This window comes from Schistocerca americana, chromosome 3 (genome assembly GCF_021461395.2).
Source record: "Schistocerca americana isolate TAMUIC-IGC-003095 chromosome 3, iqSchAmer2.1, whole genome shotgun sequence".
Taxonomy (NCBI): Eukaryota; Metazoa; Arthropoda; class Insecta; order Orthoptera; family Acrididae; genus Schistocerca; species Schistocerca americana.
Window position 1 is genome coordinate 625,616,796 of NC_060121.1, and position 23,330 is coordinate 625,640,125.

Below are 23,330 nucleotides of genomic sequence, written 5' to 3' on the forward strand. Positions count from 1 at the left end.
TAGTACAGTGTATATCCACCTTTCGCAGCAATGCAGGCTGCTATTCTCCCATGGAGACGATCGTAGATATGCTGGATGTAGTCCTGTGGAACGGCTTGCCATGCCATTTCCACCTGGCGCCTCAGTTGGACCAGCGTTCGTGCTGGACGTGCAGACCGCGTGAGACGACGCTTCATCCAGTCCCAAACATGCTCAATGGGGGACAGATCCGGAGATCTTGCTGGCCAGGGTAGTTGAATTACATCTTCTAGAGCACGTTGGGTGGCACGGGATACATGCGGACGTGCATTGTCCTGTTGGAACAGCAAGTTCCCTTGCCGGTCTAGGAATGGTAGAACGATGGGTTCGATGACGGTTTGGATGTACCGTGCACTATTCAGTATCCCCTCGACGATCACCAGTGGTGTACGGCCAGTGTAGGAGATCGCTCCCCACACCATGATGCCGGGTGTTGGCCCTGTGTGCCTCGGTCGTATGCAGTCCTGATTGTGGAGCTCACCTGCTCGGCGCCAAACACACATACGACCATCGTTGGCACCAAGGCAGAAGCGACTCTCATCGCTGAAGACGACACGTCTCCATTCGTCCCTCCATTCACGCCTGTCGCGACACCACTGGAGGCGGGCTGCACGATGTTGGGGCGTGAGCGGAAGACGGCCTAACGGTGTGCGGGACCGTAGCCCAGCTTCGTGGAGACGGTTGCGAATGGTCCTCGCCGATACCCCAGGAGCAACAGTGTCCCTAATTTGCTGGGAAGTGGCGGTGCGGTCCCCTATGGCACTGCGTAGGATCCTACGGTCTTGGCGTGCATCCGTGCGTCGCTGCGGTCCGGTCCCAGGTCGACGGGCACGTGCACCTTCCGCCGACCACTGGCGACAACATCGATGTACTGTGGAGACCTCACGCCCCACGTGTTGAGCAATTCGGCGGTACGTCCACCCGGCCTCCCGCATGCCCACTAAACGCCCTCGCTCAAAGTCCGTCAACTGCACATACGGTTCACGTCCACGCTGTCGCGGCATGCTACCAGTGTTAAAGACTGCGATGGAGCTCCGTATACCACGGCAAACTGGCTGACACTGACGGCGGCGGTGCACAAATGCTGCGCAGCTAGTGCCATTCGACGGTCAACACCGCGGTTCCTGGTGTGTCCGCTGTGCCGTGCGTGTGATCATTGCTTGTACAGCCCTCACGCAGTGTCCGGAGCAAGTATGGTGGGTCTGACACACCGGTGTCAATGTGTTCTTTTTTCCATTTCCAGGAGTGTATGCAATTGTTTTTGTAGTTAAATGTTTGTATTCCAGAATTTTAAATTAATTCTTTGAGAAATTTAGAAAAAATGATTAAATTGCTATTTTAGTGATGTGATGATGGGAAGTTGGACTGTGCAAAAGGCACTTGAGTAAATGACAAGTAATTATTCTTGATGTGTTAAAAATGTGTAAACCTATATACAGTGAGTAAAAGGAAATATGTAGTGTAAATCTTTTTGGACAATTAAGTAAAGGTTCGGAACCACTGTATAATTGTAAGATTTAGTGTTCCCATAAAATTTGGACTTAAGAAAATTTTCTTGAAACAGGGGCATGTGTAACGACAACTGTACATATAATAATTTTTTTTCTTTATGAATTTAGATAAATTAATGTAAGCAATGTTTTGAACTTCTTTTTCGGTTCGTATCGTGATGTTAAAGAAACTATGAGTAACTTTTGAAATGAATATTATTATTTATGTTAGATTTCAAATAATGTGGTAATCAAAGGGAAGTGTATTTAATGTTAAAACTATTGTAAGATGTGAAAATTGTAATTTATACACTTGGTCCATACGTAGGTAATGCATTAGGATATGTGTAGTAGAAAACCTGTGGTGAATACCCTACCTGTAGGGGAGCGGGAAAAGGTGGAGGCAGGCGAGGCGGGAAAACGCACACTGGCGCGGTTCGGCACAACGGGCTCAGTATAACAGTCAGAGGCGAGCAACAGTCGGAAGTGCACGTACTATACCGAGGAGGCTACCCAGGAAAAGTGGATTCCATTGAGCCTCGGATGGACCGATTCCGACGACTACTTGGCATGGCTATATTCTGAGGCACAAAATTGGAAAGATTACGACGCTAAGAAGATGGAAAGTGCCGATGTTGTGTGAGCCTTAGCCGTGCTTGTATGTGTGCCGTGCTGCCCGCTATCTCGCTGCCCGCCAACCGCCGCACCGACTTGCACAGGTCAAACATTTATTTCATCTTTAGAAGTGTATCTGTGTGGACCAGTGTCGAAACTGTTTCTAACTGTTCAATAATAACGTGACTTTTACCAGAATTGCCTTAGCCATTACTAATCCTGATCACTGACCTAGACAGGATCCTTACCTCGTATTGTGCAATCCGAGTATCCTGAACTGAAAGTTTAATATTAGTGTTAACGAAAATTATCAGTAGATTAATCGATGCAATAAAGAAGTCTAAAGTTCAGTGAGTTATTGCAAATGTTGGTAAAGAACAAAGGCATGACTAAATTGGAAGAGAGTTTTTTGAATTGAGTTAGCGATGTTATTTAATTAACTTGAGACAGGAATAATGACAGTTAAATTATTCAGAAGTAAGACAAAAGAGTAGTTATCCATAAATTGATAATTTTGAGTGTTAATTTGCCTTCAGTACTTAATAGTTTCAGTATAACGACCATAACAGTTTCAGGCCCCCCCCCCCCCCCTTCTCTTGTCCATTCCTCCAAACCTTGAAATGTGTTGATCAGATTTGACCAGTAAAGCTAAATTCTATATTAATCCCAAGTGTATCAGTGTTTTCCTATCATTAATAGTGATATTGTGTGTGTACTTTCAAGATTGTCGATGCTAGGGCAATCTATGCCCGATTTCAGTCTGATCAAGATACAAAATGCAGTTTGTAGTTATCATTGCTGTGTGGTGTTGTGTAAATTTAGCTCGTCCAAATTAGTACAAAAAGAGAAAACTTTAGTTCAGTGGATCTTTCTGGTTCCAAACTTTGCCATATAACGCAACTTTACTACGTGTAGTTATGCTTGTACATGCACCCACTTGTACAAGGAAAAACTCAATCATTGCCTAAGTAGGCTGGCGACCGAATTATTAATCGTTGTTAGCATCTACTGTGTGTACTTCTTGTCCATGCGAACGAGCAATTATACTTTACATCTGCTTGATGATTCACTGTAGTTATTGACTGAATATAAGTCCGATCTTGCTTCTATTAGGTACACGCGGTCAACTAATGTACTAAAATCCTTGTTTATAAGGTGAAGCCCGTGAACTTATTGCAGTACAGGCTTTATAGAGCTAACGTACGTCCGTCCAGGGCGGTAGCGTTACAAGACGTGTCGTCTTCAGCAATGAGAGTCGCTTCTGCCTTGGTGCCAATGATGGTCGTATGCGTGTTTGGCGCCGTGCAGGTGAGCGCCACAATCAGGACTGCATACGACCGAGGCACACAGGGCCAACACCCGGCATCATGGTGTGGGGAGCGATCTCCTACACTGGCCGTACACCACTGGTGATCGTCGAGATGACACTGAATAGAGCACGGTACATCCAAACCGTCATCGAACCCATCGTTCTACCATTCCTAGACAGGCAAGGGATCTTGCTGTTCCAACAGGACAATGCACGTCCGCATGTATCCCGTGCCACCCAACGTGCTCTAGAAGGTGTAAGTCAACTACCCTGGCCAGCAAGATCTCCGGATCTGTCCCCCATTGAGCATGTTTGGGACTGGATGAAGCGTCGTCTCACGCGGTCTGCACGTCCAGCACGAACGCTGGTCCAACTGAGGCGCCAGGTGGAAATGGCATGGCAAGCCGTTCCACAGGACTACATCCAGCATCTCTACGATCGTCTCCATGGGAGAATAGCAGCCTGCATTGCTGCGAAAGGTGGATATACACTGTACTAGTGCCGACATTGTGCATGCTCTGTTGCCTGTGTCTATGTGCCTGTGGTTCTGTCAGTGTGATCATGTGATGTATCTGACCCCAGGAATGTGTCAATAAAGTTTCCCCATCCTGGGACAATGAATTCACGGTGTTCTTATTTCAATTTCCAGGAGTGTATATTGTTCATAGTGAAACATATGATACTTCCCGCCGTTTGAAAGAGTGTCGATAGTAGTGAAATATCAGTTAGGTGTACTGCAAAGCAATTTACGAAAACACACCTGACTAACTTCTATGACTCATCATGTTATACATTCCGTTAAATTGCATCGCTGAGATACTGCGTCACTTTTTTTAAAAAGTGAATTCTATCGAGAATGCTGAAGCTCCAATATTGTAACAATGTATCATTTGTGAATAACATTCTTCCTGCAGTAAAACCGACCAGTGTCACGTCAGAAGCCGAGCGGGGTAGCCTGGCGGTGTAAGGCGCTTTGTCACAGTCCGCTCCGCGGCTAGCCCCCCCCCCCCCCCTCCCCCTCTCAGCGCCGGAGGTTCGAGTCCTCCCTCGGGCATGGGTGTGTGTGTTGTCCTTAGCGGAAGGTAGTTTAAGTTAGATTAAGCAGTGTGTAAGCTTAGGAACCGATGACCGCAGCAGTTTGGTCCCACAAGACCTTACCACAAATTTCCAATTTTTTTAACGTCAAAAACCTATTTCTCTCCACGATGTATCACAATGTCTTAGATGATTGTAACTATTTTCAGAAATGTATGTGTGAGGAGATACAATCTACGATTATTATACTCAATTTCCTCACACTACTATGTCCACTTTTGACAAGAGGAATGTGGGCCAATGGGTTGAAAAACAGATTTAGATTTCTTAGGAAAAGGTAACAACGAAAGTCTTCGTCCGTCCAAACTTCAAAACTATTTATCAGTTCAACTGCACACATAAAACTGAATACAGCGATTTTTCTTTCCTTCTGTACGCTTCCTCGACCAGTTCTATAGTTTCCGAACCGCAAATTTCAGTTCAGGATCGCACAATAAATAATTACCCTTGGCTTATAAGACTTATTGAAAGGAAACTGAAGTAAAATGAAATGAATAAATACAGAACAGCTCGAAGTGGACACAACATTATTCCTAAAGGCCGTCTAGTAAGAGAACCGGTCAAATGGAAGAAGTAAGTTAAGGATTTGTGTTACGAACCCGTAAGATAGAGCACATTTTGTTTACATTTGTGCTGGAGTGTCGGCACGAACGGTCACTCAGTGTTGACATGCTTTGACTACATTGTTTCCTTCTTTTGTCAGGTATGGTTGACGGTGCAAGTGGCAACGTATATCTCAGACGAACTGAAGCAACGTATGATATCCATGGATAGCCGTAATGGCGGAATAAGTCCAGCAAAACTCGCTCTTGGGTACGAACATTGATTATATATTGTAGCTAGTTACAGTATGTACGGATGATTAGAAATCTCAGTTTTGAATGACCAACAAGATCTACTGCGAAGTAGAATACAATGGTAGACGAACACTTAGGTAATCGTACTCCACCTGATCTATGTCCAGTTGCACTGTCGAGGGCGAAGATATGCTCAGGCGTGCTGTTATCCACACAACTTCAACTCTTGATAGGATGCTAAAAATGCCACTTTGGAGCACTGGAACCCGGATATAGAGGGGCCTGTGGTCAGCACACCGCTCTCTCAGCTGTTGTCAGTTTTCGTGACCGGAGCCGCATCATCTGAATCAAACAGCTCTTCAGTCGGCTCACAAGGACGGTGCGCACCACGCCCGCCAACAGCGCTCGGCAGACCAGGACGGCCACCCATCCAGGTGTTAACCAACGCCGACAGCGCTTAAAATCGGTGATCTGACTGAATCGGTGTTACAAGTGCAGCGAGGCGGTGCTTTGGAACAAAAAAGGAAACTTATTTTATTCATAGCCGTTATTTTTTCGGCAACTGTAGTAAATACGTCAGAATAAAATTCAGTTGTCAGTTGTACAGATATTTTTATTTCGTACTACCGGTTTCAACAAACTAGTCATATCAGAAGCCTACAACATTGTAGATATTATAAATCATAAGACCTTAGCCATATATTTACGTAAAATATAAGAATTATATTACAAAAACTTATTCACTATCTTAGCAGATGTTAGTATCTTCTTGACTGACGTATAATGCCATGAAATGTCCAAAACTGGACATATTGTGTGTGATTATTGTAAAACAGATTGACAGACTGATAATTTACAGTAAATAAATAACATCTATGTGCACGTTAAGCTGTTGGGCCAACAGCAAGAACACACAAACACACACACACACACACACACACATATATATACATATATATATATATATATATATATATATATATATATACACTCCTGTAAATTGAAATAAGAACACCGTGAATTCATTGTCCCAGGAAGGGGAAACTTTATTGACACATTCCTGGGGTCAGATACATCACATGATCACACTGACAGAACCACAGGCACATAGGCACAGGCAACAGAGCATGCACAATGTCGGGACTAGTACAGTGTATATCCACCTTTCGCAGCAATGCAGGCTGCTATTCTCCCATGGAGACGATCGTAGAGATGCTGGATGTATTCCTGTGGAACGGCTTGCCATGCCATTTCCACCTGGCGCCTCAGTTGGACCAGCGTTCGTGCTGGACGTGCAGACCGCGTGAGACGACGCTTCATCCAGTTCCAAACATGCTCAATGGGGGACAGATCCGGAGATCTTGCTGGCCAGGGTAGTTGACTTACACCTTCTAGAGCACGTTGGGTGGCACGGGATACATGCGGACGTGCATTGTCCTGTTGGAACAGCAAGTTCCCTTGCCGGTCTAGGAATGGTAGAACGATGGGTTCCATGACGGTTTGGATGTACCGTGCACTATTCAGTGTCCCCTCGACGATCACCAGTGGTGTACGGCCAGTGTAGGAGATCGCTCCCCACACCATGATGCCGGGTGTTGACCCTGTGTGCCTCGGTCGTATGCAGTCCTGATTGTGGCGCTCACCTGCACGGCGCCAAACACGCATACGACCATCATTGGCACCAAGGCAGAAGCGACTCTCATCGCTGAAGACGACACGTCTCCATTCGTCCCTCCATTCACGCCTGTCGCGACACCACTGGAGGCGGGCTGCACGATGTTGGGGCGTGAGCGGAAGACGGCCTAACGGTGTGCGGGACCGTAGCCCAGCTTCATGGAGACGGTTGCGAATGGTCCTCGCCGATACCCCAGGAGCAACAGTGTCCCTAATTTGCTGGGAAGTGGCGGTGCGGTCCCCTACGGCACTGCGTAGGATCCTACGGTCTTGGCGTGCATCCGTGCATCGCTGCGGTCCGGTCCCAGGTCGACGGGCACGTGCACCTTCCGCCGACCACTGGCGACAACATCGATGTACTGTGGAGACCTCACGCCCCACGTGTTGAGCAATTCGGCGGTACGTCCACCCGGCCTCCCGCATGCCCACTATACGCCCTCGCTCAAAGTCCGTCAACTGCACACACGGTTCACGTCCACGCTGTCGCGGCATGCTACCAGTGTTAAAGACTGCGATGGAGCTCCGTATGCCACGGCAAACTGGCTGACACTGACGGCGGCGGTGCGCAAATGCTGCGCAGCTAGCGCCATTCGACGGCCAACACCGCGGTTCCTGGTGTGTCCGCTGTGCCGTGCGTGTGATCATTGCTTGTACAGCCCTCTCGCAGTGTCCGGAGCAAGTATGGTGGGTCTGACACACCGGCGTCAATGTGTTCTGTTTTCCATTTCCAGGAGTATATATATATATATATATATATATATATATATATATATATATATAGGGTGAATCACCTAACGTAACCGTTGGATATATTTCGTAAACTACATCAAATACTGACGAACCGATTCCACAGACCGAACGTGCGGAGAGGGGCTAGCGTAATTGTTTAATACAAACCATACAAAAATGCACGGAAATATGTTTTTTAACACAAACCTACGTTTTTTAAATGGAACCCCGTTAGTTTTGTTAGCACATCTGAACATATAAACAAATACGTAATCAGTGCCGTTTGTTGCACTGTAAAATGTTAATTACATCCGGAGATATTGTAACCTAAAGTTGACGCTTGAGTACCACTCCTCCGCTATTTGATCGTGTGTATCGGAGAGCACCGAATTACGTAGGGATCCAAAGGGAACGGTGATGGACCTTAGGTACAGAAGGGACTGGAACAGCATATTACGTCCACATGCTAACACCTTTTTATTGCTCTTTTTCACTGACGCACATGTACATTACCATGAGGGGTGAGGTACACGTACACACGTGGTTTCCGTTTTCAATTATGGAGTGGAATAGAGTGTGTCCCGACATGTCAGGCCAATAGATGTTCAATGTGGTGGCCATCATTTGCTGCACACAATTGCAATCTCTGGCGTAATGAATGTCGTACACGCCGCAGTACATCTGGTGTAATGTCGCTGCAGGCTGCCACAATACGTTGTTTCATATCCTCTGGGGTTGTAGGAACATCACGGTACACATTCTCCTTTAACGTACCGCACAGAAAGAAGTCCAGAAGTGTAAGATCAGGAGAACGGGCTGGCCAATTTATGCGTCCTCCACGTCCTATGAAATGCCCGTCGAACATCCTGTCAAGGGTCAGCCTAGTGTTAATTGCGGAATGTACAGGTGCACCATCATGCTGATACCACATACGTCGACGCGTTTCCAGTGGGACATTTTCGAGCAACGTTGGAAGATCATTCTGTAGAAACGCGATGTATGTTGCAGTGCTCTCCGATACACACGATCGAACAGCGGAGGAGTGGTACTCAAGCGTCAACTTTAGGTTACAATATCTCCGGATGTAATTAACATTTTACAATGCAACAAACGGCACTGATTACGTATTTGTTTATATGTTCAGGTGTGCTAACAAAACTAACGTGGTTCCACTAAAAAAACCTTAGGTTTGTGTTAAAAAACGTACTTCCGTGCATTTTTGTATGGTTTGTATTAAACAATTACACTAGCCCCTCTCCTCACGTTCGGTCTGTGGAATCGGTTCGTCAGTATTTGATGTGGTTTACGAAATATATCCAGCAGTAAAAGTAGTGTTTATTGTTTAATGTAAGCTGTTCGTTCAAGAAAGCATTTGAATTTAGTCAGGAACGGTTAGATATTTCAAATTCTTTATTTTATAGCCGCTGTCAGCTACATGCTCACATTCTAAGCAAGGATGGATGAGGAAGTATGTGTTTCTCGACTGTGGGATGTTCTAGAAAAGCTGACTTACACGAATTTTCACGTCTGTTGAGCAAATGCTCACGAAAGTGGGTCTAATACCCTCCCTGTCTGTCCTACATAAAAACTCGTACATATATTGCAATGTATTTTATACACCATACGTTTGAGAAATCGGTCAGTTGGAAGTTTCTCATTATGTATGAAGAGCAACATAGTGACATTATTGTTTGTAAAGGAAAAACACCCTCACGAATGAAATTGTTTAATCTTCGTCGCCCACAAGTAATACTGAAGCCATATAAGGCTAATGAGTACATGAAAAGTATGACATCAGCAAAAAGGACAGGCTATCTGGGTCTATTTCCGTAGTTCTGGAATAACTACAGCTAAGGAGGTATAAGGTATTAACACAGGCAAGGGACTGCCAGACAAAAACCCAAGCCGATGGGCCAGTGAACACCAAATAAAAGAACTCGCAACAGAGAAAGTGTTTCAAAGAGTATCAAACATCGAAAGCAGGATCCAACCGCTTTCTATACATACAGGCTAAAAAAGAGGCCAAGAGACTGGTTGCTATCACGAATGCGACAGCCAATAATAGTATTTACAACAGAATTGCAACAGCAGAACCAGACAAGGAAACCTTCAAATTGGTGTCTTCAGTTGGTGTTTTTGGAGGTCAGGGTGGAGGCCTGTTGTGTTATCTAATGAAAGATGGGTCTGCTTCGATGCCTGCAACGGCCGTGTGTTGTTCAGTAGGAGGTCAGTGAAGGGCTTGCAGCCAATCTCTGCGTGCTAGACTCACTGGTCCTACACCTGGAGTTATAGCCTGGAGTGCGATTTCGTATGACATCAGGAGCACTCTCGTGGTTATCCCAACAACCCTGACTGCAAATTTCTATGTCAACCTGGTGATTCGACCAGTTGTGCACTCCAGGGGGTGTTTTTCGATAGGCTAACGCTCTCCCACATACCACTGGTGTAACCCAACATGCTCTACAGAGTGTCGACATGTTCGTTGGAATGTTCGATCACCAGATCTGTCTCCAATCGAGCACGTATGGGACATCATCGGATGACAACAGTGTCGTCCACAAACAGCATTAACAGTCCTTGTATTGCGCCACCAACACAAATGGAATTCTTATCCCAAAAACTGACATTTGGCACCTGTACAACACAGCGCATGCACGTTTGCATGCTTGCATTCAACATTATGGCGGTTACACCGGTTTAATGTACCAGCATTTCACATTTGCAATGACTTACCTCGCGCCTCCATTAATCTGCGATCTTGTAATGTTAAGCACTAAAATATGTTAGCTAGACAAATATATTCCAGAAATTTAATTACTCTAGGGTAATTATTTTTTGGAGTTGCTATCTTTTTTTGACAGTTCACAACACAACTGAACAGCATATATTCGTACTTACCCAAACATGTTTAAGAGCTCATAATCTAACACCACCAAAAAATCCTTGTGTATATTATTAATAACAGATTAATGTATAAATCCTTTTGCACAAGGAATATACCCGCACTATAAAAGTGAATTTATGCAATTTCTGTAGGTAATCCTGGGACTAAACAATATTTTTTTGTTTTACAGTCTTGTGGCACTTAAAGAGAAATTTCGTGATGGGCTCGGTGTGAACACAAATTTCTTACATGTTTTCACACATAATTACGAATGAAAATATCAGTAATTCTTAGATTATCCTGTACATGTACAAATTAATTATCCGAGGGGTATGAAAAGGTTATGGGTAAATTTGGAGAGGATATGGAGCCCAACAGGAACGGGAAACGGATTTCTGAGCCAGTATGGGCTTAGTAATCACAAGCTCCTTTTTTTAAACATAAGAACATTCACCGCTATACGTGGGAAGGCAGGGGAACCAGATCTGTCATTGACTATATAATAACAGATCAGGAATTCAGGAAGGCTGTGAGGGACACACGTGTATTCAGGGGATTCTTTGATGACACTGATCATTATTTAATCTGCAGTGAAATTGGGATTGTGAGGCCGAAAGTGCAGGAGGTCAGGTCCATATGTAAGAGGATACGAGTGGAGAAACTTCAGGATAAGGAAATCAGGCACAAGCACATAACAGCGATCTCAGAAAGGTACCAGTTAGTTGAATGTAGTCAGTTACAGTCATTGGAAAAGGAATGGACAAGGTACAGGGACACAGTACTAGAAGTGTCTAAAGAATGTCTTGGAACAGTAGTGTGTAAAAGTAGGATGAAGCAAACAGCTTGGTGGAATGACACAGCCAAGGCAGCCTGTAACAGGAAAAAGAAGGCGTATCAAAAATGGCTACATACTAGAACTCAGGTAGACAGAGAAAGTTATGTTGAAGAAAGAAACAAAACCAAAAAGATAATTGCAGCATCCAAGAAGAAATCTTGGGAAGACTTTGGAAACAGGTTGGAGACTATGGGCCAAGCTGCTGGAAAGCCATTCTGGAGTGTAATTAGCAGTCTTCGAAAGGGAGGTAAGAAGGAAATGACAAGTATTTTGGACAGGTCAGGAAAACTGCTGGTGAATCCTGTGGATGCCTTGGGCAGATGGAGGGAATATTTTGAAGAGTTGCTCAATGTAGGTGATAATACGATCAGTAATGTTTCAGATTTCGAGGTAGAATGGGATAGGAATGATGATGGAAATAGGATCACATTTGAGGAAGTGGAGAAAATGGTCAATAGATTGCAGTGCAATAAAGCAGCTGGGTTGGATGAAATTAAGTCGGAACTCATCAAACACAGTGGAATGTCAGGTCTTAAATGGCTACACAGGATAACTGAAATGGCCTTGGAGTCGGGACAGGTTCCATCAGACTGGACAAAAGCAGTAATCACACCAATCTTTAAACATGGAGACAGAAAATATTGTAACAACTACAGAGGTATCTCTTTAATCAGCGTTGTGGGTAAAATCTTCTCAGGTATTGTTGAAAGGAAAGTGCGAGTATTAGTTGAGGACCAATTGGATGAAAATTAGTGTGGGTTTAGGCCTCTTAGAGGTTGTCAGGACCAAATCTTTAGCTTACGGCAAATAATGGAGAAGTGTTATGAGTGGTACAGGGAATTGTATCTATGCTTTAAAGATCTAGAAAAGGCATATGACCGGGTTCCTAGGAGGAAGTTATTGTCTGTTCTAAGAGATTATGGAATAGGAGGCAAACTTTTGCAAGCAATTAAAGGTCTTTACATGGATAATCAGGCAGCAGTTAGAGTTGACGGTAAATTGAGTTCATGGTTCAGTGTAGTTTCAGGGGTAAGACAAGGCTGCAACCTGTCTCCACTGTTGTTCATATTATTTATGGATCATATGTTGAAAACAATCGACTGGCTGGGTGAGATTAAGATATGTGAACACAAAATAAGCAGTCTTGCATATGTGGATGACTTAGTTGTGATGGCAGATTCGATTGAAAGTTTGCAGAGTAATATTTCAGAGCTAGATCAGAAATGTAAGGATTATGGTATGAAGATTAGCATCTCCAAAACGAAAGTAATGTCAGTGGGAAAGAGATATAAACGGATTGAGTGCCAAATAGGAGGAACAAAGTTAGAACAGGTGGACGGTTTCAAGTACTTAGGATCCATATTCTCACAGGATGGCAACATTGTGAAAGAACTGGAAGCGAGGTGTAGCAAAGGTAATGCAGTGAGTGCTCAGCTACGATCTACTCTCTTCTGCAACAAGGAAGTCAGTACCAAGACTAAGTTATCTGTGAACCGTTCAATCTTTCGACCAACTTTGTTGTATGGGAGCGAAAGCTGGGTGGTTTCAGGTTACCTTATCAATAAGGTTGAGGTTACGGATATGAAAGTAGCTAGGACGATTGCAGGTACTAGTAGATGGGAACAATGGCAGGAGGGTGTCCACAAGGAGGAAATCAACTGGGAATGAACTCTATAGATGTAGCAGTCAGGGCGAACAGGCTTAGATGGTGTGGTCATGTTACACGCATGGGAGAAGCAAGGTTACCCAAGAGACTCATGGGTTCAGCAGTAGAGGGTAGGAGGAGTAGGGGCAGACCAAGGAGAAGGTACCTGGATTCGGTTAAGAATGATTTTGAAGTAATAGGTTTAACATCAGAAGAGGTACCATTGTTAGTACTGAATAGGGGATCATGGAGGAATTTTATAAGGGGGGCTGTGCTCCAGACTGAACGCTGAAAGGGATACTCAGTCTTAAATGATGATGATGATGATGATGAGACGGAAATTATCAGACGTGATGTACATGTACACACAAATAAATGATTACAATTCCAGAAAAATTGGATGATTTATTCGAGAGAAAGGGCTTCACAAATTGAGCAAGTCACTAAGGCGATGGTCCACCTCTGTCCCTTATGCAAGCAGTTCTTCCACTTGCCATTGATTGACAGTTGTTGTATGTCCTCCTTAGGGACATCACGTCAAGTTCTATCCAATTGGCGCGTAAGACAGCCAAAATACCGAAGCAGGTTGGAGGGCCCTGGCCACAGTGCTCCAAACGTTCACAATTGGAGAGGGATCTGGCGAGTTTGCTGGCCAAGCACGAAGACAGCCGTATAAACTCTCGCTCTGTACGGAATGGCATTATCTTGCTACATTGTTAGCCGAGGGTATTTTACTATGAAGTGCAACGAAACGAGGCGTAGAACATCGTCGACGTGCCCTGTGCTGTAAGCGTGCTGAGGACTACAACTACAGTGATCCTGTCATATAATGAAGTGGCACCCCAACCATCAGTCCTGGGTGTTGGGCCGTATGGCGGGCGACTGTCAGGTCGATATCTGTCCGGTGCGTCTCCAGCCAAGTCCTCTTTCGTCATCGGAGCTCAGTTCGAAGCGGGGCTCATCACTGAAGACAAATTTTCCCTTCTACATCTACATCTACATCCATACTCCGCAAGCCACCTGACGGTGTGTGGCGGACGGTACCTTGAGTACCTCTATCGGTTCTCCCTTCTATTCCAGTCTCGTATTGTTCGGGGAAAGAAGGATTGTGGATATGCCTCTATGTGGGCTCTAATCTCTCTGATTTTATCCTCATGGTCTCTTCGCGAGATACACGTAGGAGGGAGCAATATATTGCTTGACTCCTTGGTGAAGGAATGTTCTCTAAACTTCATCAAAAGCCCGTACCAAGCTACTGAGCGTCTCTGCTGGGGAGTCTTCCACTGGAGTTTATCTATCATCTCCGTAACGCTTTCGCGATTACTAAATTATCCTGTAACGAAGCGCGCTGCTCTCAGTTGGATCTTCTCTATCTCTTCTATCAACCCTATCTGGTACGGATCCCACACTGCTGTTTCCTACAGAGTAGATTTCTAGTCTCCATAAAAGTCATTATACTCGAACATAATACGTGTTCCAAAATTCTTCAACTGATGGATGTTAGAGATATAGGTCTATACTTCTGCAGAGCTGTTCGACGTCCCTTCTTGAAAACTGGGATGACCTGTGCCCTTTTCCAATCCTTTGGAACGCTACGCTCTTATAGAGTAGAGACCTACGGCACACGCTGCAAGAAAGGGGGGGGGGGGGGGGGGACAAGTTCCTTCGCGTACTCTGTGTAAAATCGAACTGGTATCCCATCAGGTCCAGCGGCCTTTCCTCTTTGGAGCGATTTTAATTGTTTCTCTATCCCTCTGTCGTCTATTTCGATATCTACCATTTTGTCATCTGTGCGACAATCTAGAGAAGGAACTACAGTGCAGTCTTCCTCTGTGAAACAGCTTTGGAAACAAACATTTAGTATTTCGGCCTTTAGTCTGTCATCCTCTGTTTCAGTACCATTTTTGTCACAGAGTGTCTGGAGATTTTATTTTGATCCACCTATGGCTTTGACATAAGACCAAAATTTCTTAGGATTTTCTGCCAAGTCAGTACATAGAACTTTACTTTCGAATTCATTGAACGCCTCTCGCAAAGCCCTCCTCACACTACATTTCGCTTCGCGTAATTTTTGTTTGTCTGCAAGGCTTTGGCTATGTTTATGTTTGCTGTGAAGTTCCCTTTGCTTACGCAGCAGTTTTCTAACTCGGTTGTTGTACCACGGTGGCTCTTTTCCATCTTTTACGATCTTGCTTGGCACATACTCATCTACTCATCTACTCTTGTCAGTGAGATTCCAGGCCCCGATGACCAGTGAAGACTTGTCTGGAGACGCCACGCAGTGACTGTGGGGCATGCGCAGGGGCTCGCATCTATGCATCGAATTATTGAATGAACTTTATGCAACAGATACGAGGGTGAATCAAATATACACCGAAATTTTACTTCTATACGTTTATTTAAGCTTCAGAAACATTCGTGCACACGACCTTATTTTTCTACGTAGTCTCCTGAACGGGAAACACATTTTTTTCCCCACCTGATGGGCAGTTTCTTGATCCGTTTTGTTAAAATGAACGTGGCTGTGACAGCAGCCATTTGCGCACGAATACTTCGTCGGGGCCATCGTCGTCCTATCTGTCCTCTCCCACTTCTTGCTTTAGTGGTGCAAATAAATGATAATCGCTGGGCGATAAGTCCGGACTGTAGGGAGGATATTGTAGTGTGCTCCAGAACAATTGGGAGTTTTTGTTGAGTTCAGGCAGCTGTGTGGGGTCGAGTGTTGTCACGAAGCACGACCGTATCCTGGACGGGAAATGTGCACCTTTTTTGACGATATGCACGTGTTGTTCGGACCAAAGATCGCAGCAAACGCAGCGTTCACAGTACGATGTTCGTGGAAAAAATTGATGAGAACTTCCTTAAATCAAAAGAGACGACTGCGAGAACCTCCCCTGCAGAGAGAAGGTTTTTGAGTTTGGTGGGCGCTGATTCGTCTTTTTGCGCCCTACATGCTACCTCCTTTCGATTCCGGTGTGTAATGGTGCACCAACGTTTCGTCACAGGTCACAGTCCGGTGCAAATAACTTCCCCTTCAGTTTGGTAGCGTGTCAGTAGCTGTTTTCACACCTCGAGAAAATGAAATTTTTTCTCTGTGGTAAGCGATTCAATGTTGTTAGTAGTGATCGTCTGAGCACTATCGTAGCTTATGCCAACTTCAGTTACAATTTTAGCAATGTTATTAGCGATCGTCTTCAGTAAGCTGGCTAACAATGCAAACATGTTCTCCTCAGTCATGCTGGTCCTCGGGCGACGTCAATGAGCTGCATCCTCAACTGTTTGTCGTCGTCGTAAAAACTGTTTGTACCAAGAGTACACTGTATCTTTCTCAGGATGTCTTCTTCAAACTGTACCGCAGCTCTTTCAAAATTTCGGACGGCCTTACGTCGTCTGCTGTGAGGAACTTGATTATAATGCATTGCGCAAAATATGACGGTACTTACTTGTTGACTTGACATTGCGATTCTGACGAAAGAAATGGTACTACAACGTTCTAGATCTGGAGAAAAGGCACTGGAAACGAAAGAAACACTGAGTAAGGATCGCGCCGCTCTCTCTTCACAAAAAGGGCCAGAAAACAAAAATTCCAGTTTATATTTGATTGACCCTCGTATGGTGGAAGTATGGATTTAACACATTGAAGAGTGAATAAGCACTGCATTCATTACTTTGGATGGTGTCACGTAGCACATACCAACCAATAAAAGCATTTTCAGAGATATGACAGGGTTCAAGCTATCTCCAGACCAAGTTTCATTGCAATCGGCTCAGTCATTTAGTCGTGAAAGCATAACACACCTACTTTCGCATTTATAATATTAGTATGGATAAAATTTTCAGTTATGATGTCTTGTCTCCGTGATTCGATTTTGATGAGATGAAGCGGAGACGGCGCCTCAAGCTATGCTCAAATTACCTGTGAAAACCCATGAAAGAGATTAGCGTGTTCAAACAGATACACACTGCAGTTTTACAAATTCATTATTAATATGGATTTCCTACCTATCGGATAAAAAGCATCTTATTAGTTAGTCGTGAACAGGAACCTGAGGAGGAGGAGGGGATTAGTATTTAACGTCCCGTCGATAACGAGGTCATTAGAGACAAAGCGGAAGCCCGGATTAGTGTAGGCTGGGGAAGGAAATCGGCCGTACCCTTTCGAAGGAACGATCCGGGCATTTCCCCGAAGCTATTTCTGAAAATCACGGAAAACCTAAATCTGGAAGGCCGGACGCGAGTTTGAACTGTCATCCTTCCGAATGCGGGTCAAGGAATCTGAATGAACATTAAAACAAGCCAATACGTAGCCAGTGCTGGACTTCATTCGAAAATCAGTATCGCCTTCGTCTTAGGAAAATGACTTCAGCGCTTGTAGAGGAACTGCACACACAGCCATGAACCGTAACGTTTGTCTTACGAGGAAATCGGAGTGAGCAGAAACAACTAGAAAGAAAGTTTGAATAGCGCAGCTCTGTAAAGAATTGAGCAGAAAATAAGTAGAAGTTCATAGCAGGCAGATACCGATAAGTGGGAAACACGCCGTTGTGGAGATATGGCCACAAAACAACAGCCAATTAGCGACGAGGGCGTTGAAGTGTGAGCATTTAAACCATCTAGCTCCAGCTAATACTTGTTATGTTAAAGACCGGAACTACTAATTAAATTAGCTGATGATAATGGGTTCAGCTGGACACTCAAAGCTAAATAAACTCCTATCCATAGCTGGTTGGTTAGACACGAATTGCCTGTGATGTTTACTGGGTTAGCTTGATTGTTAACTCAATTAAATTGTTAAGATAATTATCTCACGGCGGTAGTGTTTCTGCAGTACAACTCGTCGGCACAATGTTGTTTACAGCGAAATCTAAAGACCACGTGTTTCAGTTTTTCCTCATGGCCAGACAGCATGTGGGAACTTTTATTTAACACGTTCTGTGGATAAGTAAGTTAGACCCAAGAGAATATATATCTATACTCCGCAAGCCACCTTACTGTGCTGCGAAGGGTGCTTCTGACACTGCTACAAATTTCCACCTTGCCCATTCCATTCACAGGTGATATTTGGGAAGCACGACAGTGGATAAACCTAGGTATGAGCGCAAATTTTTCTGGTTCTCTTGTCGTGGTCATTTCACCGGATGTATGCGGTACAAACTGGTGTATTGCACGCCCCATGGAACTCCTACTTTCGGAATTTCGACAGTAAATCTTTCCACGATACTCAACGTCCTTCTTAGAGCTTCTGCCACTGGAATTCGTTGAGCATCTCCACAACGATCTAGCGCCTACGAAACGGTCCCATGGCAAAACGTGCCGCTCCTCGTTTAATCCATCCTGATCAGATTCGCGGACTTATGATAAACATTCAACAATTGATTCTTGCAAGCGTTTTGAACGCCACTTCTTACGTGAATGAAATACATTTCTTTAATATTCTTCCAACGAAACTCAGGCTGGTATAACCTTTTCCTACAATTAGTTAAATGTAGTATCTAAAAGTACATCATACTATGCGAACAGATCTAACGCTGTCTGGTGGAGAGTAGTTGTGGTACCACTAACTGATCCCTTCTTCCCAGTTCCACTAGCGAAAGGCACTTGGAAAGAATGATTGACGGTAAGCCTCTGTTTTAGCTCCGATTTTTCGCATTTTCTCGTCGTATGCATTTCGGGAGATGTGTGTGGGAAGAAGTAATATGTTGTCCGACTCTTCGCGGAAAGTACCCTGTCGAAATTTCAATAGTAAACATCTCCGTGATGCAAAACAACGCTTTTCTTATAACATCTGTCAATGAAGTTTATTGACCATCTCAGTTATGCTTTGGCTCTTCGTTGGATCTTCTCTCTCTCTCTCTCTCTCTCTCTCTCTCTCTTCTTTCTCTCTTCTATCAGTCCTGCCTGGTAACGATCCCAGACTGATGACAATACTGAAGAATCGGTCAAACAAGCGCCTTGTAACACACTTCCTTCGTGGATGAGTTTCATCTGCTTAAGATTCTTCCTGTAAATCTCAGTGTCAAATCTGCTTTTTCTATCTGTTTTGTGTCGCTCTGGGTAATTATTCCAGCATAGTTTACGGTCGATAGTATTCCCAGCAGTTTGTCATTCATAGTGTAACTGTAAAGTAATTACTTTCTTTTCTGATGCATGTGCAATATGTTACATTTCTTTACATACAGCGTCAGCTGCCAGAGCCTGCACCAGTCATCAAATTCTTGCAGGTCATTCTGCAAATCGGTATTGTCTTCTGGCATTGCTAATTTCTTACAGACAACCACATCATCTGTGAACATTCTTCCGATGCTTTCTACTAAATCATTTATATACATTGTAACCTCCCCACAAAATTTTATAAGAATGACAATATTATTTACGAATGCTAATGGACATTGCGCTAAGTGTAACCTGCCCACAATGAAATGTACTGACAATGGCAACAAAAATGTGAAATTCGCAATCTGACTCAAATATAAATTCTTCACAAAAAATTAAAGTCCATTCAATGATAAGAAAATTCAATTAAACCGAAATATCGGTCTTTGGCCCTGTGTAAAACAATCAGAATTAGAGTCTTACCTCAGAATAACTGGATGTCAAATTTCTGCTCTTTTTTGTGCGCACGGCTTGGAGGAACTGCATTGCAAATAATAATATTTCTTTTTTTTGGTGATTTTACTGAAATTTTTCTTTAAAAAAAGTGGAGTGAAATGGGAAGTGCAACGAAATCTTTAGTTCAATAAAAAATAAAATTTTTTGAAAAAATGCTTTTGAAATAAAAATTATTATTGGGGCATTTGTTGGAAATTAATTACAATAAATAAATTTTTTTCATTATCTAATGATTATATTAACAGTATACCTCATTCAGCATCTTGACCAGTGTTGCCGACCCCCTACATCACATAACCGCACTGGGCTGCTACTACTGACCGACCGCTCTGCATGACGACTACTAGCGTACTGCACGCGACGACTACTGACAGAGTACTGCTCTGCATAGCGACAACTAGCGAACTGCTCGCAACACTCGCGCGGTCAAGCGCATACTCTCTGGTCACAGATGCTACAATGCCTCGCCATCGCTGCTATGTTACATACGTGTTTCAACATTGTAAACAATAACTGTCCTATCACACTTCCTTGGGGTACTCCGGAAATTGCCTTTAGATCTGTTGAATTTGTTCCGATAAGAGCGACATGTTGATTCTATCTGGAAGGGAGTCTTGGATCCAGTCTCAAGTCAGTTCGGATACTACGTAAGCTAGTATATTTTTCACTAAACGGCAGTGTCCAATGGCTTCGTGAAGTCAAGGAACACGGCGTCAGCCTGAGCAACATTGTCTGCGTCTGTATGGCTCTCATCGACGAACAGAGACGTGTGAGTTTCGTAAGATCTTTGTTTTCGGAATCCATGTTGATTTTTACACAGGAGATTTTCGTTCTCTGACAACGTCATTTGCCTTACGGTCGCTCTGAATGTTAGTTTGCAGTGCTTTATCACCAAAAGCGAAATCGTACAGTGACGAGTCCCTTTGCCGTTTTGTGCGCAAGACAATGTTGAAAAAGAAAATATAAATTTTAAACTTTTTTTTCCTTAGTCTACATTTTTATGACAGGTGCCCGAAATTCCCATATCTGCTTAGCTGGTAAATGTTGGACTGTTCGAAGTCATCTATACTGTTCTGGCCCTGTTTTCAGGTTGTTGTTCTCTCTGTATCATATTGAAAGTGACAGAGTTTGGAAGGAATGGGGAGGACTAAAGTACAGACACTGAGATCTTTGAGGCACAATGGCAGAGCGTTAAGTTACAGCACATCGGCCCTAAAAGTCATGTTTCCTGCTTGGGGTCCCAACGCGACGTACAGATTGTAATTGTCAGACATAATCAACTGGCCAAATCTGTGATTGACGTAAAATGGTGCCATCGCTAGCTGCTATTCCCTCTCGTGACAGTTGTACCCCCTGAACGCCGGTTGGTCGATGCTTCAAGGCTAGTCTTGTTAGGCAGCTGCACTGCCGGGATTGAGGGGGCGTACAATTGAGGGTAGCTGTGGGGTCAGACGCAGGGAGCTCTTGAATACAACAGGTGGCAACTGAGACCGGTCGCACCAGTAGGGAAGACGAGACTGCCGGTCCCAGGCATGGCTGCATCCGGCCTCGTCGGGGCGGCTATCGTCTGGCACCCAGGGCCAAGCAAGTGTCACTCGCCAGCTAGTGAAAGATTTCTGCTAATCTCTCCCCAGGTATGATAGCCACTGTACCAACAACAGGACAAAGAATGGCAGGGATGCAGGTCTCTGGAGGATCAGTTCTCCAACGTAACAGTGCAAACGTCGACGTTATGCACTGTGCATCTTGTTTGGAAACATACTTGTTCCATTCACTCACAGTACTTGCTGTTCACAACAGTAATGTTTACTCTTTGCCCCCAAGGTTGCGTGCAGTACTGCTCGTTTCAGTCTCGGGTTTGTTTTGCCAACAGTGGCAATTGTATGTTAACAGTAACGCACGTAGCTGAGCGGACAAGTCTACTGACGGAAAGTTGGCTGATCCGTGCCTCGTGTATACGATTACGGAAGACAGGAAGAACGACTCCTATTTTGAGCTGTTCGAACTGTGACGGCAACAACACGGTAGTGCTACATCAGGAGGTTATTGCTTTAGGATGCGTTTTTCGTTGTACGTTTTGGTGATTCAGTAATACAGGATTTTTCGTTGTTTTCAAGATACTTTTACGGGAACAGACAGCTGGGTTAAGAACCCGAATAAATCATGATTTTACTATTACTCTGTAACGAAGCACCATAGTGATTCCCTTACGTTAAAATATTCGGAATTATCCCTGAAGAACAACGAAATTTGGCCAATAGGGTTCGGATTCACGCTGTACCGTGCAGATGTGCCACTCTTGTCTAGGAAGATTTATAGCTGAGTATCCGACGTTGCCTTGGTACGTATTTATTTCAATTTTCTGCTAGTCCCTCTCGTTCTTCCCCCCTTCCTTTGCCTGTCTACTCCTTCTCCCCATCTCTGACCATCTCCTCCCCACTCTCTCCTCTCCTCTCTCTCCATTCCCCCTCCTCTCTTTGTCCATTCCCTCCTGTCTTCCCTCTCTGCCCACCTTCTCCTTCCCCCTCTCGGTCTGCCCCTCTTCTCCTCACCCCTTCTCACACCACGTCATCATCCCCACCACAATAGGAAGCTTGTGACTCTCTTACCCTCCGCCCCCTCACCCCCAACTACCCAAGAATTTCTTTCCAGATCGCACCTAATATGTGTATCAATGGGTTTAATATGGGCATTTTACTTGTGTATATAACTTTCTGGGGAGGGCAACCACAGCTCAGAGACATAAAACTTACAATAATTAAGACGTCAAGAATGATGAGGTGTTCCCAAAAGCCGCATGTGCGAAGGTACTTCATCCGCAACTACCGGTTTCACAAGAGTATAGACATATCTTCAGATTTATCAGTAAAAAGTACTAACCACTGTGAGAAATTTCTGAAGCGGTGAAATACAGAACAATAGTGTCGACATTCAGCAAGAAACTGTGACGAGTGCTCAACAATGGTTATATTTCCATAATGCAGATTGACAGTTACGGAGTCCCAGCTTTCGGGAAGTTATTCACGTTAAAAGTCACACCACAGTGGTGGGTTGTCGTATTAAAACTGAGTACACCCAAAAGATGCTTGTAAATATGTACACTACTCTCCATTAAAATTGCTACACCAAGAAGAAATGCAGATGATAAACGGGTATTCATTGGACAAATATATTATACTAGAACTGATTACATTTTCACGCAATGTGGGTGCATAGATTCTGAGAAATCCGTACCTTTAACAACCACTTCTGGCCGTAATAATGGCCTTCATACGCCTGGGCACTGATTCAAACAGAGCTTGGATGGCGTGTACAGGTACAGCTGCCCATGCAGCTTCAACACGATAACACAGCTCATCACGAATAATGACTGACGTATTGTGACGAGCCAGTTGCTTGGCCACCATTGATCAGACGTTTTCAGTTGGTGAGAGATCTGGAGAATGTGCTGGCCAGGGCAGCAGTCGAACATTTTCTGTATCCAGAAAGGCCCATACAGGACCTGCAACATGCGGTCGTGCATTATCCTGCTGAAATGTAGGCGTTCGCAGGGATCGAATGAAGGGTAGAGCCACGGGTCGTAACACATCTGAAATGTAACGTCCACTATTCAAAGTGCCGTCAGTGCGA